We start from the raw sequence: 12,392 nt of genomic DNA on the forward strand, positions 1-12,392 counted from the left end.
AAAACGGCAGAAACTCGGTAAACCACGGAGAGAAGTAATGAACTGTATAAAAAGATACAAGGCAGAAAAGAAAACTGCCGCGGTAGCAACGGAGAAACTAGGAACAGACGTCCCCGGTTGGTTGAAACCGGGGGAAGATTACAACTCGTTCCCCACCCCCCCAACTCGCGGGAGCGCAGGGTTTCCCCCCCCACCCCACCCCCCCCCCCTTCCTTTTCTCCCCCTCCATCAGAAGGTGCCGCGGAGGAGGTGTAACCCCCTGCTCCCCCACCACCCCAGTTCCAAAAGTAGGGACTGTGAAAAGGACAGAGAAAGTATATTAGAAGGTATACGCATGATAAATGTCGAGGAATCCGAAAGAAAGCGGGCGGTGCCTCGGCGCTGGATCGATTGCGGCGCCATTTTGAAGCACGCAGTAGCAAATAGGGATCATGTGCTAGCGGGAGATTTAAAGGAACTGCGAGCCTCTCCAACCCACTATGCCCTAGAGTGGAAATTTTTAACTCAGTTATGGAGGAGCCAGGTCTGCAGATGGCCACATACCGAACGAGAGACATCTGATAAGAAAGACACAGCTGCGAGCAACAGAGACCCTGAGTTCCGCACAGGATCAGCCCCCAAATCCCCTGAATCCGATCCAGATTTATATCCTCTGCTTCCAGACCCTGACTCTTCGTCTCCCGGGTCGGTCTGCTCAGACTTACTAGCCCTGGAGACGCTCAGTTGTAACAATGGGTAACCAAGGATGCGATCATTAATGGGGAATTTTCTGCAATGGGCATCTTTGCATGTCGTGTGTTTACTACACAGCAGGGGGCTAAAGAGTGGGAAGCTCTTGATCTCAAAATAGTTAAGGAGGCCTGACAGTGACCACATATGCGTTAAAATCCTCTTATACTCAAGCTGTATATGTTACGATTTTTTCTTGCAATTGACAGGGGGAGCCCATACAGTTTCTCTGTGATACTCATGTACTAGAAGTTGGTAAATATAAGTATGTCCTGGTTTCTATCAGCCCTTGGAGACCTTTGTAGATACTGCTGGCCACTTCTTCAGCACAGGCTGGCCACCTGTGTTGGAATGAGTGTGCATTTTGGTCAGTGTAAAAGCCCAAGCCTCATACGATGTGAGGGAGGCAGAGCCTCTGCGGGGACGCCCGCTAAGGTTGAGCCTGCCACCTCGCACTGCAATGATGCTTCTCGGAGCCGTTTTTCTGTTAGCCTCCACAGGGTCCTTGTGCCACGTTCTGTATGTGGGACTGTAGTGGGAATAATGATGGCTTTTGCAGGGACTAAAAAAGAAAAAAAAAAACACACAAAAAAAAGAGGGGGGGAGCGAGAATAATGATGCTGCACTTAACCTGTCTAACCTGTCTACTTCTCAAGAACTGAAGAACTGACAACCTGGGGGAGGAGGTATATTTGTGTCCTCCTGCCTACAGGTCCATGGCGACTGCCTGCAGTTGTGAAGCCTTGCCATGAGCTGGACAGACGAATGGAAAAACCTGATGCCCTAGCTACAGGAGTTGACCGTGAATACCCCAAGCAGAATGAGATAGAGGAAGAGAAAAACGAATGACTGCAAAACATCACTTGGGGGCAACTGAAAAGTAACATCCTGAATATGTGTGCTTGTAAAGTAGCTATTATTAGAGGTTGTGATTTTGTGTATAAAACCACCTGTATTTACTAGCTAGTTGCTAACAAGAAACTGCACCTTGTATTGTATAGATTTGTCACTTGTAAAAAACATGTTAGAGTATGGAAATTTGCAGTAGCTGCTAGAAAATGCTAAGGCAAAAGCTAGAAAAATTTTAATACAATGGTAGTGTTACAAAGCAGGTGGTGGAACAAATTAAGAGGGGGGGAGAATTCCACTGGTAAGAAATTTCTTTGGCTAGTCCTTCACTGCCATCAGCAAGTGAGGAGGGGCAACCATGAGTGAAAACGGTGAGGGGAGAGCAGGGGCAACCATGAGGGGGGATTGTGGGGGGAGAGCAGGGGGGACCATGAGTAAACATCAGGATGGGAGAGAAGGGATGGCCATGAGGAAAAATAATGAATTGAGAGTAGGGGCAATCAGGTGGGATCGTGGGGGGAGAGGAAGGGCAGCCGTGAGGGGGGATCATGAGGGGAGAGCAGGGACGGCCATGAAAGGGGATCATGAAAGGAAAGCAGGGTCGGCCATGAGTGAAAATCATGAGGGGAGAGGAGGTGCAGCCATGAGGGTGGATCGTGAGGGGACAAGAGAGGCAGCCATGAGGGCTGAGGGTTTATTGTAAGGGAAGAGCAGGGGCGGCCACGAAGGAAGATCGTGAAGGGATAGCTGAGGATAGAGGATAGAACTGATGCTGAGGAATGATTGTGAGGGGACAGGAGAGGCAGCCATGAGGGGTGAGGGTAGAATGGGGGCAGTCATGAGGGAAGATTATGAGGGAAGAGCAGGGGCAGCTGTGAGGGAAGATCGTGATAGGAGAGCAGGGGTGATCTCGAGTGAAAATCATGAGGGGAGAGAAGCGCCAGCCCTGAGGGGTAGGGGCAGCAGTTATGCAGTTTGGGCCACTAGGAGGGGGCAGATGAGGGGTGGCTGTGACTGGAGATCATGAGAGGCAGCCATGAGGGTGATCAGTTTGCCCTTAGTGACGTGGTTTAGTGGTGGGATTGATAGTCCTGGGGTAATGGTTGGGCTCTGTGACCTTAATGGTCTTTTACAGCCTGATTCTGTCATTCTGTGAGTCTGTGAATTGGAACAAGGTGGGGCAGTATCAGGCATCAGATAATGCTAGGTGCCCAGACAGTCAGGTAAAGAACTGTCTTATGAAATACCTGCACAATGATAATAAAGTTCTACCTGATACACTGAAAGAAGAAACCAGAAAATTGATTTTGTTTCTCCATTTGTAGGCAGTTACATGGAAATGTAACTGCAACTCGCTTGCTGAAAGCGCATACAGCTATCCTTTCTTATTTTTCAAATTTTGCTGGTAGTGAAGATCTAAGTAAAATGAATCTTTTTTTTTTTTTTTTAGGAAACTAGAAAAAATAATTATTCAGCTTTTAAAAGGATCTTCTTTATCCCAACTACTTCATTGCTGCCTAAACTAATAAATCCGCGGTCCCTCTTGAGCTTTTAGGAATTGTCCCAGTTTCATTTCACGCAGACGACCTGCCCTGAAGGTTATTTTAAAGCCATCGCAACATCAGGTTCAGACATAATGACACTCTTATCACAGAACATTCTGCATTGACTACAAAATGGGGATATGAACTTATCTTCCACTGTGGCATAAAGATACAATTAATATGTCTTCTAAAGCTCCAGGAGACAGTAAACTTCCTGATACACTGAGCAAAACATATAATTCAGTAACAACTGTTTTTACTAGGCATGGCAGCATGTTCCAGAAACAATTCAGCAGTGTATCATAACAACAAAACAATTTAATAAGCAGAGATGCTATGAAACAGAGCAAGCTGCAAAAAAGATCTCACTTCTTTCCTTGGTGGTTCTGTACCAGTGCCTTATTTTACATTACCACATCGCATCTGAACCCACATTGACCTGTATAACTCGTGTCACTGCATTATTGAGGCTCTCTGGTGAGCACATGAAGCTTGCTTTCTGCTCCTTTTCACTACTGTGTTCTCTCAGTTTTCTGAAGGATAGCATCACGCTGGGGTCACACAATGAGAAAAGCCCTTGGTGCTGTCCTCAACATTAGAAGTATGACACCCCATGGGGTACCTCTGGTTCCCGTCACAGCTGCATCTCAGCTTGCGCACCAAAGCATGCATTCCCTCCTTTTCCATTGGCCTGGTAGTGGGAACATAGCTGGGTGACAGTCATGCCTCAGCTGGACGTGGGTTGTCAAATGGTAGGATGGTCACCTCGCTGTGCTATGAGGTGACCTATGAAGTGTGTGGTGTGTGTCTGTCCCCACCTTCATCATAGCTTGAGCAGGGAAATGGGTACGTGAGTTTCTCCCTCAGTCCCGCAGTTTACGTTGGCATAATCCCAGTACAGTAAATAGAACTAAAAGATCAGAGGATGAGGCTCATTGTCGTCTGTGTCTCAGAAAAAAAATAGTTAATGTGGACTGAATGTATTTTCTTTGATCAAGGGGAGATGTTCAGTAATTTTTGGCATTATACCATTATACAAATACAGAGTAAAGATGCCTAACTGGTGATTCAAGTCACAGCATGAGCTGCATGTCACTGATGCTTGTGGCAAATTCTCATTAATAAAGTTCTCCTTTCTAAACTTCCTTTCAGTTATTTTGCAATTTCCTCTTATGTCCCTTAATACGGCTTTGCTTCTGATTTCCCCTACTGGGTCTTGGTGTCATTTACATGAAATACCCTGGGTGTGAACTTTCCTCTCCTTATCTGCATGCTATTTCACAGTGTCCTTTGATTTGCACTGCCCTTCCAATGACTTTGTAAGATTTGAAGGACAGAAATTTCCAAAGAAGGTGGCAAAAAATTATATGTTAATGCCGTTCCCTAAACTGTGGCTCATAGACGTGAGTTCGCACTTAGCCTGCTGCTGCGAATTTGAGACAGCTGCTTCCCCAGCTCCAGAACACGCTCTTAGCATCTCTGATGTTACCTACTCTTCCCTAGTAACCTTATGTTGGTTCAGCCAGCACTTCTGCTACTCACTGTGCTTTTAAGGTTAGTGGACTGCATACTTTTATTTAATATGTCATTGTAATTTTCAACAATCATGGCCCTAGCTATGTTGCCATCCTAGGTTTGTCATCAGTTACCTGCTAGACAGCACACGGCAGTATTTTACAGTATTATGCCATTACTGAAGCTCATTTCTAATGTACTCTATCCCCTTTCTAACTGTAACTCAAGGCTGGCTGCAGCTGTTATGTGGATGGAAGGAGAAAGTTGGGAGGAGACATGTGGTTAGTCTTCCAGCATGTAATTAGGAGCATATTCTCCCTGGGCGGCTCTGACTGAACCTCCTCAGCAGCCTTTTTTCAGTTTCTGACTTGAAACAGAAGTTAGTAATCCAAATTAGCAATATATTTTTGTAGGATAGTTTGTTTCTTAGGACAGTTTCTGTAGTCAGAAATGGCTAAATTACCTGTATGGAGGTAATCTCAAAGTATACAAAGACTACAGATAAATTATCACTATTTTGTCCCCAGATTTTAGATGCAGAGACAGGTGAAGAAAACCAAACATTCCATTCCATAGAATTTTATGATACTTTTTTGTTTCTCAGTATTTGCACTAAAGCTGGGTAAAGAGTACATTTTGTTATATCCCTTTAAGTTTTGGGTTTTAAATAAATACAAGTAATTACTCTTCTACACTGAGCTTTCTCAACTTCCTGAAGAAATTAGAGGAGGAGGAGAAGAGTCCCAAACTAGCCAGTGGTTTGGGTTTGGAGGAGAGTACCTAGGATGTGAAAAACTCTTCCCTGAACTGCTGTATCCATGGCTGGTCTCTTGGTACCACTGTTTGGAATTGCAACACTTTGTATAGATAATTAAATATCCACTGGGGCAGGCATTTGAGTCTGGATCAGTATTGACTGAATGCCTCAATCATTCAGCAATAGAGCTGGTCCATCTCTCTCAATGTAGCTACTACAGTTTGTAGAAATAGTTAATTATTGATCCGATCACAGAGGCAGGATATTATTAAGGTATCACACTGTAAATATTCTGCATACATTTTACACTTACTCTTTCCACTTCAAAGAGCTAATAGGTAAGTCAGATTCAGCCTCCCCAGATTCTTGTCATACATGTGCTCATCATTGCCTGGGCAACTTTGGTGAGCTCTTGGTTTTAATACCCACATGTATAAAATGGGAGTAATAACACATGTGAAGAGACAAAACTGAAATATTTGAAACACATTATGGAATGTTTGGTTGATACACAAATACATCTGCTATAACCATCAAAGCTTTGGTAATATTTTTTGAAGAACAAGATTTTTTGTAGATTGATACCTTAAATTCCTGTGAATGCACTTATGTCATCATTGTTTTTTTTGTGCATACTGAAAAGTCAGGGCAGGTCTAAATGTTCCCTTATTTTCTCTGATATTGAAAAAAAGAAAACAGATTGTGGATGTCAAGAACCAGTGCTGAAATGGTTAAGAAAGTAAAGCAGAATAAATTTCAACACAGTAAGTGTGACTTGAATGTCTTATTTTGAAAAGAGCAGCTGCCTCAGCCCTATCCTGATAGCTTCCAGCTAGTCTGGGGAGCTTGGACAAGATAAGCCCTGCCTTGAAGGCACAAGAGAGCCTCCCAGGAGCTGCATGCAAAACAAGGACAAGGTGAGGTGTACCCAGTGGTAGGTACCACAGATTACTTCATCTCTCTGTGTCAGAACTATTTGAAAGTGTGAGGAGGTTTTGTTTTTTTTTTTAAATTATATTTATTAGCATATGATACAATCTCCATTCCCCCGGCAGCCTCTCCTACTGTCCAAAAACCATCAGAAATACACAACACCTGCTGTGGCATTATTCCCCAAGCAAGCAAGGGGGAAGGACTTCTGAGGAAAACAAGGCAAATAATTTGGGCCTGCGGGATCTGCAGTTTGGGAATGTCAGTCAAGCTTACTATTTCTCTTCTTTGGAGAGAAAAATGTTCTTCTCCTGTTTCCCAGGAAGGAACAGCTGCAAGAACTGAAAGTATCTGCATCAATTTTCCTAAGTAAACACGGGAATATTTAGTTTCAGCAAAACCAGATGGTTTATGCCTTGTGAATATGCTGGCATTTGACACCAGCAGCCAGAGTTTCACAAAATGTGTGCAGAGCATTAGAAAGAACTCCTTTAAACTCAGGGACCCAACACAAGAGTTGAAAGTTATGAAGGTTTTAGTAATAATAGGCTGACAAAAAAAAACCCAACAACCTTTATCTAGGTATCTCCAAGTGCTGTCTCAATATTATTAATCAGACTGCATAACAGTCCATGAAGTAATTAAATTTTGATACAAATTTCTCACAGAGGATTATGTTAAAGATGAGAAGGTAAGTTAGTTCCTCTGGGTTATGCAGTGAGTCACAGTCTGGTCTCATGAGTGCTCTGACCATCCCACATGTCTCTTGCTAAAGCATCTTTAGTGTGCTGTGTCCTCACTCATATTCCCAGGACACAATTTTTAAACGTGAAACCAGTACTGTTAATAGCACAGGGACAGGATAGTGGTGTACGCAACATGCATGGCCATTGCTGGGGCATCTGTGTGCTCTATGGGGAATTTATAGTATTCACACTGAAGAGATTTGTGAACAGCCCTCAAACCTCTTGCTAATGGCATTTGCAATGGGTTTTAAGTGTCTGAAGATGCTTATTTGGTGATTTTTATTGCTTTGTGTTGTTATTGCTTAACATAACTCTGTAGTAACAAGGCATCTATTTTCTACCAATCTGAAAGTGGTTTTCAATCAGTAATTAACCTAAGGAATTCTGATAGGTACACTGTTTTGTTGAGCTGCTGGGAGCCTGATGTGGTTTGCTCAAGATTACTCATGGCTTGCAGAGCAAGGCTATGAGGATTTTAGGCCTTGTGGTCACTGACGACTGCAGCACATGTTCCTGAGCCAAATCCAACCCTGCTGAATCCTCATCATCTGCTGCATGTAAAAATAGGCTTGGGAAGGATTTCTTTTTACTTGTAATTTCAGAGTGAATCTGCCCACAGAAGCACATCAGTTTTCTGGATCACTTAGTGAAATGCATATTTACTGTGAATCACTAGGTCCTGCCTTTAAGTCCTACACCTGTGAACCCTGAAGTACATCCTGGTTGCAGGACACAACAGAAGTCTGAAGAAGTCTCCTTGGGTCTTGGGTGTCTCCTTCAGTTTCCAGGAGAGAAGCTGTCTTGTGCTCTGGCTTATCCTGTTGTCTGCATGACAGAGGGTGTGCCACTGGGCGCACCTCCCCTGCAGTGGAGGCAATGCTATAATTTAATATACTTCATGATCAGCACTTTAAGAGTTTGAATTTGCTACTTCTCCATTATGTAATTACATAATAGTAATAATAACAACTAACACATGGAGTTTGGCTGTTGCTCGTTATGTAAATTAGAGATATTTAGCAATATCTTACAAAATGGATACATGTATTTCAGAGTGAGGTTACTTTGATTCAGAAAAGAATAAAAAGGAGCTATTGGGAATTGTTATTTTATAAAGAAAGAACTATTTAGTTATAACTCTTTGTCTCCTGGGGCATTCACTAGCATTCAGACTACAAGGCTTCAAGGTGTTTAAATTCAAACAAACAAACAAATAAGCAGACCCACCCCACAGTATTCTGTGCCTTTTTAGAGAAATTCAGATACTTTACTTAGATTCCAAACCAGAAGTGTGAGGAATTTGAGCCTGAATTTAGGTAAAGTAACATGAATCACTAACAAAACATGGAAGAAATCACTAATCTTTAGGTACAAAAGTACATTTTAGTTGTTAGTCTGCTCATAAGAAGCAGATACTCTCTATATTTAAAGTATACTCCAGAAGAATTGAAAGGAAATTTAAAGTCAAATTTAGATACCAAAATGTGTCAGATACAATTTGATACAAGTCAAGGAAACACATGCTGCTCATCTCTATTAACTTATGTGGTATTTTTATTACCTATCATGTAATCTAATTTATCCTTCTTGTTCCAAAAATAGTTCATCTGCATACATTATGGCTCAGAAGAGTAGGAGTTGGGAGAGACCACATCGTTGTAGACTCGTAACAACGGGTCACACTGAGAGGTTTAAGCCTCAAGTCAGCAAATCCTAGACTTACTCTGAAAGCCTGGGTAGGCTTGGCTAAGAGGAGGCCATTAGCTGTTGTACGTGGAGTCTAGGGGGTGTATACTGTGGCCCCCCAAAAGCATATCCCAAATCTGTGGAAACACATATGACCAGAGCTGGCTACACAACACTCTTGGTGATTTCAACACCAGTTGAAGGTGTTCTCTCCGAGCTCCGGCTGTGACTTGCCATCCCTGCAGTCGTGCTGTTGTATCTGTGTGATTGCACTGCAAGCCAGATGTCTACAGTGGTTCAGATGAATGACAAACCCATCTGGCTGTCCAGGAAGCACTAGCTTTAACCCACGTTGCTTTGAGTGACCTGGTGTATAGCACATCTCCCAGCACGCCTCAGCTCAGCTGAGAAGACTGATGACCATCGTATGAGGATGAAACTAGCAGTGGCAAACCATGGAGGGGGACTGGTTGAAGAGCCTGCCTCCCAGAGTGATGGTGTGGTGTAGCTGTACCTGGTAGAAGGCTAGGGGAGAGGCTGCAGCCCTGAGCTGCTCCTCTCGCGTGCTACTGAGTCATTGCAGAGCTTCAGATAAGCTTTATGTGCCTCAGCCTGCCATCTGCAAATCAGTGATAACAAAATTTAAATAATTCAGAAGCGCATTGTGAGCCTTAATGAGGTTTGTGATATGTTTTGGACTCCTTACATGCGGCAGTAGTGCAGAGTTTAAGGTATCGTAGTTACGGAGCACGTTGCTAGTAGTGCTGTCTTCCTTTAATATTCTCTGCAAACTCCCTCTTTTCTTACTTTATCAGTGCTTGGCTTTGGTGTCATTGTGTTGCTTGGACACCTTCTAATTTAAATTTCATATTTTGGTTCCTGGGTGATAACTTCAAACACCAATTTTCTTCTGCTATGCTATACAGCCTTTTTCTCATTTTAATGAAACCTAGCAACCATCATGTAAATTGGGAATAACTACAGCCCATTAGACTATTGAAATCCCTGAAGATTTGAATTATTCACTATTAACAGAACTTGTATAATTATAGGTTAAGATATCACTTAGGCATTTAGCATACATCAGCTCCACTGTTAATTTTTAGCTCTTGATCTGTATTAGTAACCTCAGCTTGCTAAATTAAAGGATATGCCTCCAATTAGCCTAAATTTAACATTCAAGAACACATCTCTGGTGGGATGATGCTTATAAGTTTAGAACATCCAGGCAATTTCAGCTCAGCTACTGGGGCTCTATCACAAGTGAAAGAGAAAACATTTTTTTATAAACACTTCCATGACTTTCACAGGGGCAGAGCAAAAGGACAAAGCTGCATTTTGTGTGAGGCCCAAAGCCAAAAGGATGACAGGCACTATGGTCCTCTGCCCCTCTAAGGATCCCCCAGAAAGCCTGTACCTAGGGCAGAGGCAATCAGGTCATTGAATGAGACCCTCAGAAACCAAACACTGAGTCTGGAGCTGTCTGATGCAGGGAACAAGAAAATACTGAGATACATATAGAAAGACAGGAAAAGAGAGTGCTGATGTAGTTAAAGAAACAAACCAAAACACCAACCAACCACCACACCAAACAGCAAACCACAAAAAGACCTTACTCTCCTAAGAACCTTGCCTGTTGTTTAACATAGCAGGGGTAGGACACTTCTGCCTGGATGCAGTACATGTTAGCCACATACCTTTTGTCTTTTTATTCTGACAGCAGCAAGCTTACTTTCTGTTTGCTAAAGTGTAAATTAGCTCTTCTGTTTTCTATTCTATTCCACCAGGAAGGAAAGATTCCCGGTAATCATATGTGTATTTTCCATACCTTTAAGACCTACTTTAAATTATTAGCTTCCTCTGCATAATCCTACGCAATGATACTTCCACTTGTGGCAAACCTTTTTAAAGTATGTTAGCTAGGAAATGGCATAGGCTTTTGTACAGATGATTATGAGCCTGTTTGTATATACTGGTCAAAAGCTGGACTGTAATCTTAAAGGTTTTCAGCCTTGGACAGCACTCAGAAAAGATACACCTTTTGACAGTGTCTTCTCAGATGTACATGAATGCAATAAATAAATTTCAGTGAACGTCAGTGAGCTTGTTAATGAACAGAAATGCAGTACACTTGGTAGCTGTATAATTGTGTCATAATTCCAAAAAATGGTTGCTAATATTGATGAGTGTCTCCATAGGAAAGCTTTGGGCGGTACGAAATCCTCTTGCTGGGAAAGCTTCTTACAAACTTATAATGGCAACCATTACAGAGAAAGGAGAAAGCACTAAACTGGAAAATGCTATTAAAGTTGTAGTAGAATTCAAATTATTCAAAGCTTATTCATGTCCCTCATACAGCAAAACTTGTCGTGAAGTATGGTTTTTACTGGAAACAATTGGAATTGAAAGATTATACTACTAATACCTGACTTTGTTGTACCTGGAACAAATGAAAAAGAAAAAAACATTTTCAGCTGACAGCACACTGAGGATTTTACCAGTTTTCTTTCACCTAGGAGATGGAGATTTATCATCTAAAACGTTTTGTCATGTAAAGCAGTCACTTTAGTGTGTATATAGTTACAGTTAGACCTCCAAAAATAGGTAGGTGCCTCAGTCATAAATAGTTCCTTCTGGAAATGCCAGATTCCACAACTGTGGTGTCCACAGTCACGCTATCAGCAGCCTCTGAGTGAAGTCTTTGATTGGTAAATCTCAAATTCATTACATCCTCCATGTTCTTGCAGTCCTGTTTCTAAGCATGTCCAGGGGTAGCTCAGCATGGGCAGTGCTGATACCTCAACATCTCTGTTTCATGAGGTTCCATGAACACATTGTTCCCTTATCTGTATTGCTTATCCCTGATACCAGGATTATTTGTGTTCTATATACAGAAGATGCCATCTAATATAAAATCCAGTAACGGCTCTGAGAGTAAGGACCAATGTTTAGGTGCCCTACTGTGCAGCACATTGCCCTGACCTCTTGTCTAAGCCCCACGACTCTGGCAGCCAAGTGCCTACAGGTTAACTTCACTAGCAGGAGGAAACGTTTCCCTCTTTCTCAGACCATGCCATCAGCTGGGGATTACAGCATCCCTGGGGAGCGTCATATATCTTCAGCCCAAATCCCATTTCCTGGGTGTACCCTTTAGCTGATAGGTCATTCTACAAAATTGGCCATCACTACCACAGCTTTGTTTTTAAAATGTCCTCCTGCTAAATATTAAGCTAAGGAGAGGAGGTGATAACCAGCATGCAAAAGGAGCAAGCCCCCAGCCTCCTGAGCAGGACAAGAATTCAGCAAGGTGATGGGTATCTGACTTAAGCTGTCCCTGTTCTGAGCTGGGGGGATTGGACCCCATGAGCCTACATGGCTCTCTGTACACCTCTGCATAGTACTACCTGCAGACTAACTCACTGCAGCTCCCTGGGATTTTCCTGAAATTTATTTATTGAATTTATACATACATAAGAGGACACTGTCAAAAGGTGTATCTTTCTCAGACTGAAAACCTTTAAAGCATGTGGGATTTTTCATCACTCTTTGTAAGATTCTTGTCTTACTCCTTGGTTGTAGGGGAAGTCTGAACACCTGCCTTGAGTGCTTTCAGTTACCCCACATGGGCAGGGACCT

At 42.6% G+C, this 12,392-nt stretch overlaps 1 long non-coding RNA gene across 1 annotated transcript; it reads left to right on the top strand.

Annotated features, from left to right (window-relative positions):
* Positions 1–6,045: 6,045 nt before the first annotated feature.
* On the top strand, positions 6,046–8,047 carry LOC134173234 (uncharacterized). The gene is made up of 2 exons (XR_009968184.1): positions 6,046–6,328; positions 7,747–8,047. It is a non-coding gene; the product is annotated as an uncharacterized LOC134173234 (long non-coding RNA).
* Positions 8,048–12,392: the final 4,345 nt, after the last annotated feature.

The sequence above is a fragment of the Pezoporus occidentalis genome, unplaced genomic scaffold (assembly GCF_034315485.1).
Source record: "Pezoporus occidentalis ecotype Australia unplaced genomic scaffold, CSIRO_AGI_Poc_V1 ctg50, whole genome shotgun sequence".
Taxonomy (NCBI): Eukaryota; Metazoa; Chordata; class Aves; order Psittaciformes; family Psittacidae; genus Pezoporus; species Pezoporus occidentalis.